Genomic DNA, 15,891 nt, shown 5'->3' with positions numbered 1-15,891 from the left:
ATAATTTTATTTAAATATTGTGTGACGTGGAAAATTGTGAGAGCTTCAAAGGCTTCGGTTTTATATTTATATATATAGATTTTATTTAAATATTGTGCTGACATGGAAAATTGTAAGAGTTTCTAAAGCTTCGGTTTATATATATATGTAGATGAGAAAAGTGGTATAGAAAATCTTCAACACTATAAATTAAAGGGTGTCACTTTGTCTTATAGATAAAGAAGCATGAACCCTATCTGATGTGAAACCATGCTGCAAAGACTTTCTATAAGCATGGTTATGTATCACACGTAGATACCAAACACATACAAATTAAATTGTCAAATGTACTATGGCCCATACTTACCTCATAGTTCTTTACATACTTGTCTTTGTGCAAGGACTTCATTGAAATAAGTACTACCATATTCTGCGCAGCAGCACACACTAGAGACCATAAGATCAATATCTATTCACATGAACTCATAATCAAGATCTGCAGAGGTGATGAAACAGGGAAAAAAAAAAAAAAAAAAAGGAAGATAGCTCACATGGTTCCAGGAATTATGGTGCTGATGTGGGTATTCTCCTCTTCATAAAGCTTGGCCAAACCAAAGTTAGAGATCTTAGGATTAAGGTCACCATCAAGTAATATATTAGCAGATTTGATGCCTCTATGAACAATTTTCGGTATTGAATCCTAATGTAAGAAAGCTAGACCTCTTGCTATACTAGCACATATTTTCTGCCTTGCAGGTCAATCCAATTTTAATCGGCCACCTACAGGACCTGAAAATGATATTCAGAACCCAATCAATAAAATTCATCAAAAGCATTTTCTCCCCATCCTTCTATTATGAACATAAAATGCATTGTAGATATAAAACATTAGCTTAACAAACAAGGCACGTGCAAGGCTATTGTTTTCCATATACTCATACACCAACAATAATTGTTCTCTTTCAATATAACATCCAAACAATTTAACAAGATTCAGATGTTGTAAACCAGATTCCATGCCTATTTCAGTCACAAAATCACGACTTTAATTGTAGTACCATCTAATGGTATACCCTGCATTGGGAATTGAGAAATATATATTTTCAAATATGTATTTCATAATATGTCTCCAAATCCCAAGGATCAGGAGGAGAATAAAAGGCAAAAGATGAAACACATACACACACATTCTATAATAGAAAAATAGCTGTCGGATAACTAGTAAACTAATCCAAAACCACCTTCCCCAATCTTATTTGCAGCATTGAAGTTATGAGTGGCAGCCTTATTTGTCTATATGTAAAAAAACCAATTTGCAAGTCTAATCCTCTTAACTCTGTCAAAGGCATCAAGCTAGACGTCAGGCTGCATCTTACAGTATAACAAGACAAATTTTTAACCAAATAGGTGCATGCCTCTTGAGTAGTTAGGTATCTTCTTAAAGAATAAGAAGACAAGCAAAAGCCTTTAGAAGGCACTATGCAGTTCATCCCAAGATAAGTCATATGCTTATAATCCAGCAATCATTCAGTTGCTTTGCATGGTGTACTTTGGAATGCTGATTCATCTATGGAAGTAGACAGAAAAATAAAATAAAATATTGAACAGCAACAATTTATAAGCCCTTGGAAAATTTTTCTTCACATTGTTGGAGAAAATGAATACTGTCCTTTATAATATATATCAAGATTTCACAATTGATTACCTTTTTCCCTTGATATCCTCCCTCCTATACAGCTCTTCCACCAAAGAATGCCTAAAATCATAAAAATGAGGAGTAGCACCGAAACTACAGCTCCAACCACAATCTTGCCATCAACAGGGGGACTGAAATCTACAGAAAAGAAAATTAGCTAAGAACAGTGATTAAAAAGAAGATGACAAAATGTTTGGATGTCTTCCATCTATATGTACTATAACCTCGTTTTTATTCGTTCTTTATAAATTTTAACTGTAGAAAATTATGTGGCTCTGCTTCCACTAAATTGCTATGATTATATTGTATGTCAATATAATCCAAGCATGGAAGAAGCTGGAAACAATAAGATTATCAAACTCCAATACATTTAACAGATTCAACAAATCGGCTGACAGAAGAGGACCATATATCCCTCTTTTTGGGGGCAGCTGTTGTTCCTTTCCCAGCCCAATGAAACCGAATCATTAGAATTTTATTCATAACAACAGCTGTAAAATTCTTAATGACTGCTTTATCAAGCCCTTGGGCATCATTTTCAATATTAGAATCTTTCAATGCCAGTTTTTCCTGCAGCAAATTAAATCAATCAAATCCTCGACTATAAGCTAAAGAGAAAAATAAATGTGAGAGTTCCTGGATATGAACATCAAATATCCGCTTCCCAAGACTGTAAGAAGATCTATTGCTTGTGAATACTATCTCTGCAAAGTGAAGTTTCACGGTATAATATCCATTCACTAAGCAGCGGGCATAATATGTGATCAAAAGAGGAGATAGTCGTGCACTTTGTGCATATTTGGAAATTGTCCATTGTAAATATGGATTCATTAGTTGCTAAATAGTCATTTGAGGTAGTGTCAACATCCCAAAGACATCCAGTGATACTGAATCCCCAATTCTCCACATAATAAAATTTCACAGGACCAGCTACATCTTCATACTCTACATTTGCAACAGTGGGTTTTTTCCCACCACAATTTGTGTAATGAATACTGATCTACATAGAAGCAGCAACACATTAATGACAATCAAATACAAACAAACACAATAAAACAAAAATGAGTTTGACATCATCCTGTTGATTCATTTATGTTGAAATCTTGCGCAAGATGAATATTTAACAATTTTTTTTCTTCATTTTAAAAATAAAGTACAAGAAGAGGGCCCAACAACATAACTGCAGCATATACCTCATAATTTGATTTGAATAGATATATAATTTACCTTTTAAACATGAAGATTCATTCAGGCACTCATGAAGTCTTCTTAATTAGTGACGTAGGTAAAGAGCATCAGTTTAGTTATCAGAAACCAAAGTGAGGGAAAAATGGTCCTTAAAATTTCTTAAGTTTGAAGCTTACAAGTTGTCCCATCCAGAGAAGCTTTTGAACAAATTTATGAAACAATGAGGAAAAGCAACTAGTTTCAGAAAACAGGAAAGGTTATTGTTATTTCAACAAGTGTTTTCAGCATTTATTTACATTAATTACTCTAACACACAACCATTATTTATATATAAATGTGTGATTAGGATGGAATTACTTTCTTTTCCCTGCCCTATACACTCTTATACAGTTACGAAGACAGAAAAGTTTGCAAAACTCAAGCAGGCAGACTTACAAAGAGTCTCGACAAGGTGGTGCAGAGCTCTATAACAAATTATTGTAAGAAAGATCTATTTGGCTGCACAAAAAACATAATTATCATAACTCAACATAACTCTAAACAAGAACAAAAAGGTACCTTTTAAGAGTACTTTAACATAAAAAATTCAATAGAAAAAATTTGATATGTACAGAAAATTGTTAAAATAAATCATTTCAATAATCCATAAACAACCTTGAAATAAGGCCTTTTGATATTTTAACTAATTTAACTGTCATTCAATGCCTTCGATCTAGGCTTTCTTCACTAAATTAGCTTCAAAATGAAGGATTTTGGCTAATTGATATCGTCCTTAGTGTAGTTTTATTGAAAACATGAAACATGTAGTCTAAATCAGCATTCCAAGCTATCTTCCATATTGCACTATTCCTTTAAATACAAATCTGGCTTGTCAATGTTAACGCAAGATCAATTCAGCTCATTCCACTGAGCTTCTGTAGCCAGCTCAAAATTTATCCGTCAGAATGATCTTCCCAAATATCAGACAACCAACATAACTTGGAAAGTAATTTTTCCGGCAACTAATTTTTACTAGAGCCACAGGCAACAAGATAAAAATAAAAGCTGCCAGTAAAATTTGTTATTTATCCATAGCACAAGCCAATTAATCATCCAAAGAGAGAGAGAGAGATGTGCAACTAACCCCTAAAGAAATCATGAGATGAATCACCGTCCAGACTCCAGAGTAATATTTATAACATCATGTTAAATATATATACATATATATATATATATATACACACCCAGATTATGATATATTCTTCTAGAATTTAGGATGAAAACCCATACTAGCAACTATCTTTGTCCTTGATCCACCCTGGAATAATCCCAGTGAGCAAGTTGCTTGTCAGATACCTATTTAGTAAACAAGACAATAACAATGGTTCAACAATTATAGCATGACTAGATTAAAAGGTACTACTCTACTTCCTGTTGCAACAACCTGGTTATATAAGGTCTACTTGGGGCAGATAGAGAGGGTTCTAGGTTAGGTGTACTTGGGGCTTAGTGGTTGTGTGAGATAAATGGCAATAACATTAGTAGTGAAGCTCCTTGCACATTAACCTGCAGCAAATGATCCAAACCGTGAAGTCAAGATCTTCAGAAGAAAATTTAGCACAACTATAGAAATTTAGAAATTTATAAAAGCAGCGAATTTTCTAATGTCCTAATGTAGTTAGAAGTTAGAAGTAAGAAGATAGAGCACCAATCTTCAAACCTCAAAATGCCAAAGAGAAATATATCATCAAAATTCAACTTCAATATCAAAAGTACAGGAAATGAGTACAAAAGTGGGCCATAAAATGGGAAAGCTCAAAAAGAATGACAATAAACTAACAGGAACTTTCAAACCCAACAACATTCAAATAAGCCCTAATTTCAATTAGGCGACAAAATTGTTAGCAGTCCCCAATGAGAGCAGAAAATAAACCTCAAACAACTATTTACCTGGGCAGAGTATATCTACTGTCTACACAGTATATGTATCTGAGAATATAACTCAAAATTCAAACTTTTCCATAAAACTGCAACAATACGCGCTAAGCCGCAAATCTACCAAAGAATAATGGTAAATCTAATACAAAAGAGATCATAGAGAGAAATTTTAATGAAGAGAGAGACAATTGAAAGAGCCAAAAATCATCTATAACAGGCTTATGCAAGACCGACTGAAATGCATCAAACATAAAATAGCAGCATCAGCAATTCTTAAATCTTGTTTCAAAAGAAAAGTAATAGAGCACCAAATGATCTCTCACCTGACATTGTTCCCATCAGTCTGAAAGGAATCTGGCTTTGATCCAAGTTTCATAAACTTCATCTTTATAAGCAAAAAAAGATCAACTTGCTACAGCCCCTCTTATACCTCTAAAACTAACCTTCTTCAACACTCAACTTGTAGTACTAAATGCCTAAATCAGATACATCAGAATCACCACCACACATCCCAATAAGTGAACATAAATAAAAACAACCCCAATCAAAGAAGTCCCAGAAATTGAAAGGAATACTCCCAGAGTGTGGGGATCAAAGAAGGATCTCAAAGAGGGGTGAGGATATATGCTTGTGGGGGTATGAGTATGACTATGAGAATCTTTGACAACAACCGAGGCAAAAGAAAGAAGTGAGTCTGAGTAAGAGAGAGAAAGAGATAAAGGGAAACACAAGATGGGGTTTGTCCAATTTTTAAACAAAAGGTTCTCTTCAATGCCAAGAGAGCCAAATAAGAGGCTGTTTCCTTGGTCGGCGGCAAAGCCCACGGAGCCTGGGCGCACCCAGTTAGCCAAGGAGACATAACCAACAGGCTATTAACACTAAAATATTTCTCAAATCAGTAACACCCACAAGCACAAATCTGACTCCACCTCACTCTTTCTCTATATATTTATATTTTCTTCCCTTAACTTGCTGATCACTTTGTTACATTTGTTTTCCATTTTTTTAAGGATTCATACCACTAGACCCTTTTGTGACCTTTAAAGCTTCAAGTTCCAAACACAACAATATACAAATCAACTTTTTTGTATGAATTATTTAACCGTTGAAGTTTAAAAACAAAAAACCTGCAACAGAAAACAGCATCTCTGTATCAGTTGAAGACGGTAGACAACAAGCATCTCTCTTTATTTTTGCACAGAATGGGAATAAATATGTAAGAGAGTAAGAGATCAGAGAAAAAATCAAAAATAAAATTAAGTTGATTATTGTGATGAACAAATAAACATTAACTACCAACAACAAAATCACCTACAAAATTTAATTGAAAAATCTGAGGAATCCATCAGAATATATCACAGAAAATCTAGTAAAATATTGAAGCTGAAGATCATGTTTATGTTGTCAATAATGGTAAGACTCCTAAACCCCACAATGAAAAAACATGCCTAATATCAAGATGGAAACCAAAGACAAAGCCCCAAAAGCCACTCTCCGTGTAAACCCCAAAAAAACCCAATACCCATACATCAAATCCACAAAGCTGTATGTATAGAGTACTAGTATTGGAAAAATATTGTTGTTGTTCATGCCACAAATTTCAGAGGGGAAACATAGAAAGTAAATGAAAAATCTTTTAATACATCAGGAACATGAAAATTAATTCACGTCCATATACATTTGAAAGGATATTCCACACCAATTAAAAACCAAGAAAGGCATTCAAAATTATACAAAATTTAAAAGTCTAGTTAATAAAAATCAATAAAATTCAAGAACCAGGAAATTCCAAAAAACAAGAGACCAAAGAAAATCCAAAAAGGAGTTTTTCATTACAAACAAGAACCAGATCAACAGGAACTTGCAAACAAATCAGAATCCAAAAAAGAAAAACCATTAGTCTAAACCATATGAAAGCACAAAAAAAACACCATTAGTCAAAACCATGTGAAAGCACCAAAAAAAAAAAAACCCATTAGTCTTCCTCTCTGACATAGGCATCATCGGCCAGCGAAAGCGTGGAAAACCCCCTCACCCAAGAAAATCTTCAAACCCTTTTCTTCTTCATCACCATCAGTAGTCTGCAAAAACAGGAAAAATTAAATTAAATTAAAATTAAGAAATTAAGCATTTCAAAATTAAAAACCCGTTTGAAGAGAGAGATGATCAGATTTTCTGGGGAAAATCTTTGAACCCGTCCGTTTCAGAGAGAGAAAAGTGAAAAAAAAAGGAAAGTGAGAGAGAGAGAAATTGAAAAGACTAGCCGTTTTATAAATTATATATAGACTAGCCGTTGCACGTGTGACTTTCTTTGATATAAACCCAAAACAAAATGACGTCTCAAATGAAATGCTGATTTTCAAATATAAAATAAAAAATAAAAAAAATACTGATTTTTCTTTCTAAAAAAATACAAATTTTTAAATATTTTCTGGTGAATAAAAAATCAATGTTTTTTTTTTTTTGAACCCCTTCTCCTTGTGCTTTCAAAACACCAATGGATGGAAGAATCATTTAAAATTTTTTTAGAAAGTAATGAAAATAATTCATTAAAAAATCTTTGTTCTTATGTTTTAAAAAATTAAAAGGGTTGATTTTTTTTTTTTTTTTGAGAAGAGGGTTAGTTTATTTATTTGTGTGGTTTTCCTCTCAATGATATTATCATTTAACTCAAAAAGAAAGAAAAAAAGTCATTTTATAATTTTGTCTCAATATCTCATATTTTGTATTGGTATTTTAAATTTTAATACTACTTTTTCTTTTTACATTTTCCTCTATTTTAAGTTGTACTAGAATAACTAGTAGCGAAGCCATTTTCTCTTGGGATTATAATTTCATATCATGTTATTAACGTATGACTTATCAATTTACAAATATAGAATCGCTTAAGTATAATGTTATAGTTACAAGCATTGTGTTTAGGTACCTTTAAAAATCATTTGTATCATTTAAGCAAAACTAAAAGTTTCTTGTGGATTCTAGTTAGCTCAACTTGTAAAGTCTTTGATGGTTGAATAAGAGATCTGGAATTCAATCCCTTCCTACACCAAAAACTGATTGTTATCTTGGTCTAATGATAAAAAGCTATTATTACAAGCGGACGTCATGAATCAAAACTCTCTCCAAAAAAAAAAAAAAAAAAAAACCTTAAAATTTTGTAAATTAATGAAGTTATTGCTTATATTTCTTGTAACTTGATAGTCTATCGCTATCGTGAAATGGACTTCAATATGAATTAGGCTTCATTACCCATTTTCCTTCTCTATATGGATCAATCTTCACAATCAATACATGATTATTTACACAAAATGGGCTAATACAAAGATAAGTACTGAAAGGTCATGACATTAAGGGTATCTCCAGCTGTTTTTCAAATTTTTTAGTATTTTTTGAAGAGTGAATAGTTATATTTACCTTTTACTTACTTACTTGTTTAAATACACTATCAATAGACTCTCTATTTCATTTAAATATTATTTCTTTACTCTTTTTTTATTATTTATTTACAAGTTCAAAAGACAATTGGTTAGAAACTACCCAAATTTTAGTTTTCATTTTTTTTTTTTAAAGTTCAAACGTTGGTCTCAAAAGCAACTGAAATTATATTTACTAGATACTAATTTGTTTTTTTGACTTAAAGCTACACTAGTCATATAATTATCAAGTCAATTATATGAACAATTATATAATTATAAAGTTGTTATTGCTCGTTTTGGAAAACCAGTAGCAAGAAGAAGCCCAACAATATGGGCAAAGTAGAGTTAGTAGATTAATAGAAAAAATCATTAAGCCTAAATGGCAGGAACAATGGATTATAAGCTCATAAAGTAAATAAATGGGCCTTGAGGAAAGCAAATGGGCCTAAAGGAGCCCAGAGAGAGAAGTAGTAAAGCCATGGATATTGTGGGGCCAAAGAAATTGTGGGGCCAAAGAAATTGTGGCCCTGGCCCAGTTTATCTTAGGGTCCACGGCCCAAGCCGAGGAGAGCCATTGCCAAGGACGACCTCTTACTCGGCACTTCACTAAATGCCCAAAGAAAGGAGCAAACTGAGTGTAGGGGCAGGGCAAGGGAAAAAGCCGCCAACACAGTAATACGGAATCCTGCGTCTGACAAGCCCATACTCAAACCCATGCCCATGCCCATGCACTTTTCCAGCAACCCCCAACCACTCTAGGCATGGGTCGACTGGACAGGCCTGCACCCCAAAGGTAAAATTAACACGTGGACGCAAAAAGGGGAATGGAACACCAGTATAAAAGGAGGAGGCCGGGGGAAGCTGAAGGGGGGGAACTCTGGCTAATGGAGGGTTTAGCTAGTGAAGTCAAGCCCGCCCATGCAGTATTTCCCGTAGGAACTACGACAAAACCGCTCACTTATGCTCAAGGTCATACCTTTCAAGCCCACTTTCTACAAATGATATTGTGCGGGCCTCTTTACGTACGAGCCCAATATTGTCCTGGGGTCGTTACAAATTGGGTCCTTACAGATATTATGAGATATAGAAAAGTAAGAATGAGTCACAGTATGCCCGAGGTAATGAAGCAAGAAAGTAAGGGGTTAGTGAAAAGCCTATGAGCCCCAAGGATGAAGAATAAGATAATTGGGGTAGAGAAGCCCAAAAGAGTTAGTAAAAAGCCCATGGGAATGCAAAATTAGAAAATGGACCAAGGATGCCCAAGGAAAGCAAATGGGCCAAGGATGCTCAAGAAGAAAGAAATTGGACAAAAGAGCCCACGAGTAATGTAATGGGTTAAGAGAACCCAAAATAGCATGAGTATAAATCCAATGACCATATTAAGTCATTGAAAGAAGGCAGTAGGCCCAAAGAGGCCCAGCAAGCACGGGTCAAATAATAGCACAGCAGGAATGGCAAAATGGTATGGCAGGAATGGCAATAAGACTACGGAAGGAGCAAAAAATGGGCTAAAAGGGAAAAAATCCACAATCAAGCAAGGCCCAGCCCTTGAAAGCAGCAAGCCAATAAAGAATGAAAGATTAGAAAACAGTTCACGCCATAAGAGGTCAAGGATGAGCGACAAAATGCACAGATGAGTCTGACCATGGCAAACGCATAAGCAGCAGACAAGCTTTCAATGTACATAGGAAGTGGAGCACGCATTAGGCCTAGGCACTACCAACTTATACCCAGCCAATACAAGAGTAGTGGGTCATGGGCCAGAGGTAAGAGAGGGTATGGTCTGGCGGTGGGGAGAAGGGAAAGCCTATTATGGGATTCTCGCTCATATTCTTTTAAAGGTGATGTCCTGTTGGGATGACATACCACCCAAAAGAAAGCAGGATGAGTTAGAACCACTAGGTGTATGCCATGAGGGATAGTAAGAGAGAATGCTACGGTGAGCAAGCAAACAAGTGGGTGGTTAGGAGGAACACCCTCAACCGAACAAAAGTGGTTAAAGGCTAAAGGGTCCTTGTTGTGGACAGTAACACAACCACAACCATAGCAACCTCTAGAGGAAAATCACTGCACTACCATCACCATAACACCACACGAGCAAGCATTGAGAAAGAAAGAAAGGAGTGGGAAAGAATCAAAGTAACAAAAAACAGAGAGAAAAGAGAAAGAAAAGAAAGAAAGAGTGTAGAACGGCAGACATGCACCAATAGGCTAATCCATTCTCTCCCTCTAAAAGTCTACCCTTTATTGAGGATAAAAAACTCGTTTAGGCACAAGCCATTCAAGCCCATTCCCTCAAAGTGGATGATTTTTACGGAAGGATTATCCTGTGAGGTTATCCACGTTGAGGAAGTGGTTCCTTCCTTGGCCTTAGCCCCGTAACACAATTGAACACAACAAATTGATCTTTTACTTCTTTGATTTTACCACTTATTGCTATTGTTTCTTCTCTTGTCTTCGCAATTTCACCCATAACGTGCTCTTTTTACTTGTTTTTTAATTAAGAATCTCTTACTTATTTTGCCTAACAGTAAAGTACTACCGTTATCATTGTTTTATTACATTTATCGGCCATAACTCTTTTGTAGCAACTTCGCTCGCCATGGGCATGTGACTAAAGTTTCGACAAACAGGACATAGTTTGTGCGCAAGCCAGACCAAAGTGAGTTGCAATTGGACCGGTCTCAACTCTCCTATCCAAAACACTCAAGCCCAATGTAGCAGGAGGCAGTCTAGCCCAAAATCACAAAAGGCCCACCAGAAAAGTCTATTTCATACTTTCAAATTTCAATTCTTTAGCCAAGCTGAGATTAAGGGTAGAATTCTAAAAGACTACTATGTGTTCTATGCTAAATTGCACAATTTGGGCTTATGCCTTGATTTTTACTTACACAAACAAGACTGATAAATAAAGAATTGCTCATAATCCCCTACGGCCCCAAACCCAAAGTCCTTAAAAATACATTAACTAATAAAGAAAAGGAAACTGATTGGGCTGCACTTTTAATTTTATGTGTCTAATTTATTATAATTGATATTGTACAACGTTATATGATCCAAGCAAATTTTCAAATTAATAAGAAGTGGTTCATAATGGAAAATTATTAGGTACTTCTCTCACATGAATGGTGGGTTCCACTAATTAAATTCATAGTGGGACCCAACATTTATGTGAGAGGGGGGAGTACGCATTTATGGTACTTCGGGAATATACAATTGTAAGGACTCGATTTGTAACGACCCAAAATGAGGTTGGGTTTGCACGTAAAAAGACCCAAACAATATCATTTATAGAGCGTGGGTTTGAAATGCTAGGCCTTGGTCACCGGACGGTGGTTAGTCGTGGTGTTCATACAGAATTAAATCGTGTCCGCCTCCAGGAGTCTTATTGTGGGTACCTAAGGCATGCTTGGCAACGTCCTAGGCATTTAAGCAACGTCATTGGCCGTCCTCGGCATGCTTTGCAACGTCCTCGGCATACTTGCAACGTCTTTGGTTGACCTCGGCATGCTTTGCAACCTAGGCGTCCCACACTTTCTGTCTTATAAGCTGTGAAGCAAAGGGAGTAGTGTACCACCAAGCATCTCTGTGATCACAAGAGACTTGGTGGTACACTACTCCCTTTACTTCATAGCTTATAAGGCAGAAAGTGGGGGGGTTTTCTTTCGATGTGGGACGCCTAGGTTGCAAAGCATGTCGAGGTCAACTAAGGACGTTGCAAGCATGCCGAGGACGTTGCAAAGCATGCCGAGGACGGCCAAGGACGTTGCTTGAATGCCTAGGACGTTGCCAAGCATGCCTAAGCATGCCTTAGGTACCCACAACAATAATTTCCCGTTCATAATTATGTCACTAACTAATGAAAAAAAAAAAAAAAAAAACACTCTCAAAAGGCCAAAATATTTGAATGAATTAAAAAGATAAATTGATAAAATTTCACTGAGCAACACAAAAAAAAAAAAAAGGGGTCAACCCACAGTTGCACAGCCTCAATATAAAAAACTCTATACAATTTCATCTTAATCTAATTCAAAATCAGAAAATAATCACCCTAATCCATCTAAACAAATTACAATAAGAAACCAAAAATTAAAAAGAAAATCATTCAAATGAATCCACAAAAAAAAAAAAAAAATCATTGAATTTAGTTTCTTTGTTAAATAATCACGTTGATGAGCATCAACTTTTGTTCCATAGAACCTTTCTTTTTCAAGCCGTATGGCCCAAAACCAAACGAAGAGCCTCCTCTTGGTCAATCACCCGAATTTTTCTGATTTCCACGTCGGCTACCATCATAAATTCGTTGACCCCAAAAGCTTAAGAGGCATCAATGGCAAAGGACTCAATGCCTGGCCTCAAACATTCACAAAAAGAAGGGTCAAAATAGAAACTTTCCAGCATTTCCAAGATGCTGAGTTTCCGAAACTCTAGTGAGGCCAGGACGTGGAGGAAAATAAAAAAACTTTGACAAAATCCGAAGAGACAATGTCCAAAGGCAATGTTGTTGCGCCATTAACATTAGCATTGTTGGTCTTAAGTTGAAGTTGTTACCTCTGTCTTATTCGAATTTCAATGGCTCCCATTAATTTCCATAATGGACCTTTAAATCTGAACCCCTCCAAGTTAAGATTGTAATCTAAAGTGCAAGCCGCCATTTATGAGTTCTGCAATTTTCCGCCAAAAGCAAGAGAAAGTTTCTTTCAAGAATCTTGAGGGAGAGAGAGAGAGAGAGAGAGAGGCTTTTTGAGCGAGAAAGATGGCTTCTTGTTATGTAAATATGCTTTCAAAACCTCTGTAAAAACGTTGTAATGGGAGGTTTCTACTTTCTATATCTGTAAAGAGGCTGTTTCTTGTTTGCTTAGGGTCAAAGGTACCGGCTCTTGCCACGTTTGTTTGCGGGTAATGACGTATATATTTGGTTGGAAGCTTTTTGCATGGTAGTGTTACCTTAATTTGGCAAAAGATATTGTTGCTAATTGCTATGGCTATTGGCTTTGACACCTTTTTTATCTATGTAATCACATCAATATTTGGTACTTGAATTAAGAGGCTGTTTGACACTATTGTTTAAATAACAGTTTTCAATATTTAAACAACAATAATACTTCTAACATGTATTTTTATAACACTCAAATACGTATTTCCACAACATTGAAAACTAAACAACAATACATAAACAATGCTATCAGACAGGTCCTAAATTTCTAAAATAATGGTATTGCTTGTATTATAAAATTTAATGACAGATCGCCATAATGTACTACACAAATTAACATGGTATTCATTAAATAATTTGTAATTTTTTATTTGCCAAAGAAAATGATTATTCCATAAGTTTTTAATTCTAAAAATTTTCAATATCACTATTTGTATTTGTAAACAAAAAATCTTAACTTGGAGATTTCTTGTATGCTTGTTAGAGATTTCTTATTCTTCGTGGGTTTTTGATCTTCAAAGATTTGTGGTGAAAGTTCTTTGGGGCTTTAGAACTTGAATCTAATGACATTTTGATGGATCAAAATCTTTGAAGTTTCTAGAGGTTTTGAAACTTGATTCCAATAGAATTTTGAGACTCGTAAGAATGATTTGGATGAATGTTCTTCGAATGTTCTTTGTCATTGAAGATTTGTAGTGAAAGTTCTTCAGGACTTTAGAGGTTTGGATCTATAGAGCTCCACTAATTTGTAGTCTCTTGGTGTTTATGAAGGCTTTTGAGCTTGATTCCAATTAACTTTGATATCTAGAATTATGACTTGAATGATTTTGCTTCAAATGTTTTTGAGATTTGAAAGTTGAAGTTCTTGGAGGTTTTGGAGCTTGATTCCAGCAAAGTTTCAAGACTTTTGAATGCTTCTAAATCTCCTCCATAAGATTGAAGGGAGTCTCTATTTATAGGAGCATTGGTGAGGTGTGATTACACGTGATTGCCTATGAGCAATAACACATGTCAATTGTCATAATTAAAATGGAGGGATTTTATGTATTGTTCTCCAAGGGACACATGACATTATTTGATTAAACAAAGTGTTTTAATTTAAAATAACACATGGCGGTATTTAATTTGACTGCTTATATCATTTAAAATTAAATATCAACACGTGTCAACGTACAATTGGTCCTTAAGTATTCTTTGCAATTTTTATTTAGAAACACTTGAAATATTTCCATTAGTCTCTAAATAATACCTGTGAGACCCACTAAATAGCACGACATCTTGTAATTGGTTGCAAAATTTTCACTTCTACAGTAGTATTTTAAGCCTCTAAAATATATTTTATAGCATTGCCACGGATTGTATGAATAATCCATATTTGTATTAGCTTCACATCTTTGTCACATGCCCTCATGCATCTTCAAATAGGCATATTCTCATTGCTTCCCTCGGATCTTTGTCCCCAGTGACATTGTCAAATACGTTAACTTTCTTCATTACCAACTAAAGCTCTTATCGCATTATTTGCATTAGTTTTATTTGACAACATATGGAGAATTCGGAATCAAAACATCTTTGTAGGACACACCTTGGACCCACTGAGATTCAGATAGGGTTAAGAACTTATATCAAGAACATATATCTATCGGCCTGGTCTACACTCTAATGGATCGATCTCGCAAACCATTGCTAGCTCACCCTTCTACTAGTTAGGTGAAAATTACTTTAGATGTTGTTATTAGACCTCAATTTTCGATTGCTGTAGTTGTGGGCCTCATTGAGTATGGTGGTATTTTGTTTGCTCACTCCAATCTTTCTTTCCTCCTACATATCCGACTTATGGACAATCCCAAGTTTCTTTCTAGGCTATTAAGCTTGCAGTATCCCACAAGTTTTAGTATGTAATTTTGAAGGTGACTCCAAAGGTTTCATTGAAGCTCTACTGAATCTGCATTACACTTCCTCAGTTTCTTGACCCATTTTTGTATCTAGAACCATTAATATTTTGTCTCACAATCTTGCTCACAGGCACTTGTAATTGGGATGGGTTCACCTCCATCTACTCTCTTCTTTCTTGGGCTCGTCTTAAAGTTGGAGATGGGATGACGCCTTTCCCTTTTTCAGCTTTTTATATTCTCATAAAAAAAAAAAGGTTTGTTTTCTTTTCTATCTCAGAAGACGCATCAGGTGTTCTAAATGCAAAATTTTTAACATTTATCAAACCAAACACAAAAAATCCACATGTATCAGATGTCTCAAATCCCAAAAAATTTAGCACTAAACTATAGTAAGGCTCCAAATTTGAGACGCTACGAACATATATTATAAAACTTTTACACATTTTTATTATCTCTCTCTCCTCTTTGCTGACACTTTCTCTCTTCTCTGTGTCTTTCTCTCTCTCTCTCTCTCTCCATTGGAAGCGGCTTCGCCAGTCACCAATTGCCGATCGTGTTGCTTTGCCGCTCGTTGCTCAGCCACTATTAAATTACATTGCTCTACCACTCCCCCCACACCCCCACCCAAATTTTTTTTTTTTTAAAGAAAAAAAAAAAAAAATATATATATATATATATATATTTTTTTTTTTTAAAAAAAAAAAAAAAAAAATATATATATATATATATATATTAGTACATATATAGGTATTAATTTTAGCAATTTTGTTCTATAAAATTACATTTTTCCTCCTCAACAATATCTTTAATTCTTTTGAGAGTAATGTTATAACCACAAAACTTTTCTACACTATTTTTACAAAC

The 15,891-nt window shown here is 35.0% G+C and overlaps 1 pseudogene; it reads right to left on the bottom strand.

Annotated features, from left to right (window-relative positions):
• Positions 1 to 399: 399 nt before the first annotated feature.
• On the bottom strand, positions 400 to 5,165 carry LOC115990642 (annotated as a pseudogene).
• Between the last annotated feature and the right edge of the window lie 10,726 nt (positions 5,166 to 15,891).

This window comes from Quercus lobata, chromosome 5, assembly GCF_001633185.2.
Source record: "Quercus lobata isolate SW786 chromosome 5, ValleyOak3.0 Primary Assembly, whole genome shotgun sequence".
NCBI lineage: Eukaryota > Viridiplantae > Streptophyta > Magnoliopsida > Fagales > Fagaceae > Quercus > Quercus lobata.
The sequence above is the reverse complement of the archived record's forward strand: the minus strand, read 5'-3'. Positions and strand labels throughout refer to the sequence as shown.